Raw genomic sequence first — 6322 nt, forward strand, 5'->3', positions numbered from 1 at the left:
TTAAGGGTATGGAGTGATGAATATAAATCACATCTCTCTCTCTCTCCCTTCCCTCTCTCCCCCTCATCGTCCTTCCCTCTCCCTCCCTCTCCCTCTTCCTTCCTTTCTCCTTCCCTTGCTTTTTTTCTTCCTTCCTTTTTTCCCCCTCCTTTTTCTTCTTTAGCACCAGTTTATATAGTCACCTCCTTCTCTCTATAAGCTGTCTGCCTGATTCACTGCCCAATGCCAGCAGCCTACAGTCCTCCTAATTTAGGGCCATGCCCACAGGGCAATTCTGTCCAGGAAAACAATTTTAACAGCACAGTGCTGAGAACAGTGTCCTTAGCTGAATTGCTGCCAATTATTTGGTATCCTTGTACAAAGCAAGACTGTTACCACACATAAAAACTGGTTGCAGACCTAAGCAATATGAATATATGTTTAGCATAGCAGATTGTGCCAGCCCACATAAATCTGTTTAGAGACCATGCTCACAGAGTAACTTGTTTTTATTAAAATAAACTCATTTGTAAAAATTGTAAATATGACTGATTTCAACAGCTGTGTGGCTCCAGAAGTAAGTTTTTAACCACGGATTGGCACAATTAGAAGAGTCTAGATTTTTTTATGCATATGTTTTACAGTTTGTCATACACAGATTGGTATGGCAAAATTTCAGTACTGTTAGAGATGAGAAGTTGTCCAGCAGTTTTCAAAAAACACAGCACTTTTGCTATTCAGAGCCTCTTCCACCTTTGGAATAGTGAAAAAAAGTATTTGTAGGAAATGAAGAGTTTTGAATCAAAAGTTGTAAGCACTGGTGCAATCTGAAGAGGAATAGGCTTCCAACAGCATTTTTTTGTAGTAGTTTCCTTGTTATTTTCCCCCCTTTTCTACTCTTAGTGAAAAAGTATTCTAAAAAACATGATACCATGAAACAGATCAGCTGAAAGGACATCAGACTAAAACCCTTTAAACTTTTAACTATATAGTTCAGTGAACTTGACAATTTAGCACTAGTGAAACACTCCCACAATTCTAATGGCTACTTCAGAAGGTGAACAAAAATGTTCCTGTTAAAGCTAGCTCAGACTGAACAAACTTCAAAGTCAATTTAAGGTCATTGCCTATTCCTCTTAATGCTAGCTTTGTGAAAACAATAATGTTATTGATAATAACAGTAAAAACAAGTTAATATTGTTGGTAAATGCCCTCCCCACTCCACTCCTTTTTTCCTGTATCTAGCATAAGACCACATCTAGGACTATAGGAACAGGAAAAACTGTTTTCTCAGTATTTATTCAAGGAGTAACATGTTGATATACTTTTTTAAACATCAGAGTATCATCTGGGTTGTTTCATTCACTGTTGTGTACTCTATTTCCACCAAAAAGTTGGTGGCTATGTCTACACTATGTCTGCAAAAAAAAGGTGCCAATGTATCTTTTTTGACCTAAAATCTTAGGATGCAAAACAGCCTAGGGGAACACCCAACTAGAAAGCAATAATAGAGTAAGAAAATGCAATGCTTCCTTGTGTTTGAAATTCTTGGCAGAGGAGTCTAAGCAGCAGTTCTAAAACTAAAAGGTGCATGAAATTATTGGGGAATTTTGTTTAAAATGTAGATTCTCAGACCCCGCTCCTTCCCAGGACTCTAATTCAGGACGTCTGGGATGAGGTGGTGAAATCTGCATTTGACAAACAGCTGGTGACTGTTATGTAAGTGATCTATGTAGAATTGACTCTGAGAAATACTGATCTAGAAAAAAAGCTGATAATTGGGGGACAACGTAATGCATTCTTGTAGAACTAAAGGTTTCAAGCTATAAAAAGTCAGTATCTCTAAGGAGAGAGAGCCATTCCTAAAACTGTCAGTTGCTTGGACATAAACACTGAAAGAGAAATTCTACTTTTGGACCCATTGCAGACTTCCATCTTCCAGGAATCTCTGGGTACTTTAGACGTACTATCTCATTTTACCTTCCTGGTGTCTGTGTGAGATAGCCACAGTTAACAAAATGAGGAAACCAAGGTTTGAAGTGGTTAACCTACCCAGTTGCTCAGTAATCTGCAAGATTTTGAACCCACCCTGACCAATCCTAAAATCAAATGAAGATGCTACATAGGCTGCTTCTCAGAAGGAAAGTATTGCATTAGCCAGGGCACATGTGCGCAGGATTTGAGAACACTCACTGGTGTTGGAGTCAGATGGTCTTCTGTTCACGTCCCAGATCCTCTGCATGTACATTTGTTGCTGCCTAACAAATCCACCAAAACTTACTGGCTTCAAAGTCTAAGCAATTATTTAGCTTGTAAGCCTGTGGGTCGGCTAGGTGGTTCTGCTGATCTGGGTCAGGTTTGGCTGATCTTGGCTGGACTCGCTCACGCCTGCGTTCAGCAGGTGGGTTGTCTGGGGGCTGCCTGGTCCAGGATGGTCTCATTTACATATCTGGCAGTTGGCTGTTAGTGGATCACCTAGGACTGGCTCGTCTAGGATGGTCTCACACCTCCAGTGGTTGGCTGGCTATTGATCACAGGGGTGACTGGGCCTTGTGTTCTCATCTGCCAGAATAGCCTGGACTCCTTCACATGCACAGGGTTCTAAGAAATCAAGAGGCAGCATTTAAGACCGCTTCAGCCTAGCCTCAGAACCGACATACTACCATTTCTGCCACATTGTAGTGACCAAAGCAAGTCGCGGGGCCAGCTCAGATTCCACCCCTTGATGGGAGCAGCTGCAAAGTCACACTTTAAAGGATGAAGATACAGGAAGAGCAATCAGTCATGGCCATTTTTGTAACTCATTTACCACAGTAACTTTAATTAAAGGCAGGTTTCTAAGCCTCTGTTTTTACGCATTTGTAAAATGAAGGTAATACTACAATTGTTGTGCCCCATGTTGAAGGGTTGATAGTTCATGCAAAGGGTCTGGTTTATCTTAATTTCTCAGATGATGCTGATGCTATCCTCTAGGGTCTTTCCAGCTGGAAAGTCTTATGTAGCTGTGTGAAGAGAGATTAAGCTGCTTTTGTTTGGTGGTCCCTCAGGGTAGGACTTTGGCCCTGATTTTCTCTCTTGATTTCATGATGTTCCAGTTAATGCTCTCTGCTTGTGGTACAGAAACCCACTCACGCTAGCTCAATTAAAGAAGCCAAAACTACTGTTTGTCCCTGCATGTCCAGCCCATCCTCTCCTCCCGTGACTCTCCTTTTATACTTTTTTTTTCTTTTAAGGAGGGCGCAGCTCAATAGTGGCCCATTGTGGGGACAGAGTCCCAGAGAGCAGTTTCCAGGCTCTCGGCCTCACATGGAAAGGTAATGGTTCGGGTAGTAGCTCAGGTAGTAGATGGTCATCAGCTGTAACTAGTTGGCCATCAGCTGTTATCATTAGCCACTAATATAACTGCTGTGGCTAAGCTAGCAAGCGTGGATTGCAGATAGTGGATTGCAGATTGCAAAGAGGCGGGGATTGCAGTTAGCAAGGGAGGTTGGTTGGCAGAGAAGCGGACAGGTTGCGGATCCTGTGGCTCCTGCTTCCTGTGTCACCAACCCAGCCACCAGTGAGACTATAGTGATATGACTTCCCTATCTATGGCTCCATGGGTGTTCCTTTTTGGCCTCGTCATATCCTGTATTCTTATGTGGGGGGCGGGACCAGAGACCTCGCATGATACCCTGCATGACACCCATGCAGGGATCGAACCGGCAACCTTGGTGTTCTTAGCATCATGCTCTAACCAACTGAGCTAACCGGTCACCCCCCCATTGACTTTCCTTTTAAGACTCCTCTAGAACACGGCCCAACCGAGGGACCATAGCCTAGGAGCTCAATCTGACTGTTGAGCTCTGTTCATTAGAACTAAATGACCTGGTTCTCAGAGTCCCGATTCCAAAATCGAAAGAGAGAATCTGATTGGTTCAGCACATCTTTTCTTAAAAGGTCAGCTTAGTCCAATCTGCCATGGCAGGAGGGGTGGGCAGTCTTGGGGTTGAGAAGAGCAGCTTTATGTGGGCGGTAGAGGCTGTGAGCAAGGGCAGCTCCTTCTGAAGATGGCTGGGAGCCAGCAGATACAATGATTCACTTTTCCTGCACACAGGCAGCCTTCTCTATTATTTTAAATTACCTTCCCATCAAATAGTCAAATACTTAACATCAAGGACCTTATAAAAATCCATCTCCTCTCTGAACACCTCTTAATAAAGTGGAGGTAGGATGGCTATTTCTCCCATCCACTCACCCAAAACCTACCACACGCTGTAGCACAGGCATTAGTTTGCTAGGGCTGCTGTGCAAAAGGACCACAGACTGGGTGGCTTCAATAACAGAAATTTATTTTTCTCCCAGTTTCAGAGGCTTATAAGTCCAAGATCGAGGTGTAGGCAGAGGTGGTTCCTTCTGAGGGCTGTAAGAGGAGTATCTGTTCCCGGTCTCTCTCCTTGACTCGTACATGCCCATCTTCTCCCAGTGTCTTCACACTGTCTTCCCGCCCTAGGTCTTGTTTTCCCATTCCTTTTTCATACAGGATTAGGATCCATCCAAATGCCTTCCTATTAACTAAATTACCTCTGTCTCCAAATACAATCATATCCTGAAGGGCTGGGGTTAGGACTTCAACATCTGAATTCTGAGGGAGACACAATTCAGCCTGTGACAACACAAAAACAGTCATCACTATAAACAATGTAAATGGTACCTGAGTCTGTTCTTTCCATTGCAAATTCGCTGGGCTTATCTATAGTTGTTCTGCTTATCCAATTGTCTTTCTGTCCCTGAGAGCAACCAGTGACTCTCTGTGTCTGTCATTTATCAATAAGCCTTTTTTTAAAGCTCCAAGTCTGCGAAAAAGTGGTCATACTGTGTGCTTTTTGAAGGTTTTTTTTTTAAAAAAATAAAATTAAGGCATTATTTTAAATGATATATAATCAAATATTTTGTATATACGTCGTCTAAGGCAATGGTTCTCAATCTGACTGAGCAAAAGAATCACTTTGGTGCTTTTAACAAACATCTGTGTCCTAGCCCCACCTCCAACGATTCTGATGATTTGCTTCAGGGTGGGATACAGGCACTAATTTTTTTTTTTTAACCTTCCCAAATGATTCTAAAATGTAGTCAGTGTTGAAAACCACTGGCCTCAGATAAAGGACAGGGGAGGCGAACAACTCTTAGTACGCACCTCTACCTACCAGGCCCTGAGTAAGGGTTTAGCTGGATAGTTGAACTTTCAAACCAACCCTATGAGTGTTAGCATTACATCCTCCATTTTATAGACAAGGAAACTGAGGCTCAAGAAGAATGCCTTGCTCAAGTCCCCCAAGTTGTGGAGGCAAAGGTTCAGGGGCCTGGATAAAGCTGGAGGTTGGTTAGACCTTTTCCATTGTTTGTAGAAGAAATCAGCACGGAGACACATCAATTTTTGGCCCCTTTTAAAAAACCAAATCTCAGTCTTGGCTCCACACTGATTTGTCCTTCAGAGGCTTAACAACCATCAAGTGAAGATATGATCTGTTTGTCAAAACAGACTACGTAGGCTGTGCTACTGTAACCAACCCAAATACCTTCAGCTTAATATGCATGTAATGATGCCTCATGCATCAAGGTTTCTTGTAGCTCTGAGTCTTTCTGAGGCAACTCTCTACTAAATGGTGATTCAGGGATCCAGGTGGCTTCCTCTTTTTGGCTACGTTATTTGAATACACGTCGTCTAGGTTGCCAGGGCAGGGGAGAGGTTTTTCTACCACCTATTACATGCTTCAGTTTAGAAATGATACGCGGCACTTCTGCTTAGAGCTCTTTGATCAGCCCTAGTCACAGGAAATGTGGGGGAGCACAGGGACATTTTGGTGAGTAGTAAATGTCTCTGCCATGTTACCTTGACAAAAGGCATCTTTTTCGGAGAACACATTGAACACTGAAACCCATATTGACGCCACAGGTCCTCCTTTCCCACCATTTAGTGAGGCTTACGGTCCATCCTTCTGTGACTCGGATGACAAAGAAAGTAAAGAGAAACCTAAATTCTTTACTGAGGTATGAGGCAATTTAGGTGTGCTGACATGTAATTTTACTGTATTATACATTCCTTGGAGGACAGGGACCATATCTCATTCTTATTTATATCTTTCTTAATGCCTTGGTCCTCAGTAATATTATGTACCTATATGCATAAATCCAGCAAATATTAATTGGACAAGACTGAATTAGTTCTTGCCCTCATAACTGCAATTAAAATACTCTACTAATAACATACTAGTGTTGTGTCTCATTTTAATTATGAATTTTCAAATTGAAAATATAGATCAATTGGCTTGGACTTCTCATTAATTTATCAATTTGTAATCTA

This window comes from Rhinolophus ferrumequinum, chromosome 14, assembly GCF_004115265.2.
Source record: "Rhinolophus ferrumequinum isolate MPI-CBG mRhiFer1 chromosome 14, mRhiFer1_v1.p, whole genome shotgun sequence".
Classification (NCBI taxonomy): domain Eukaryota; kingdom Metazoa; phylum Chordata; class Mammalia; order Chiroptera; family Rhinolophidae; genus Rhinolophus; species Rhinolophus ferrumequinum.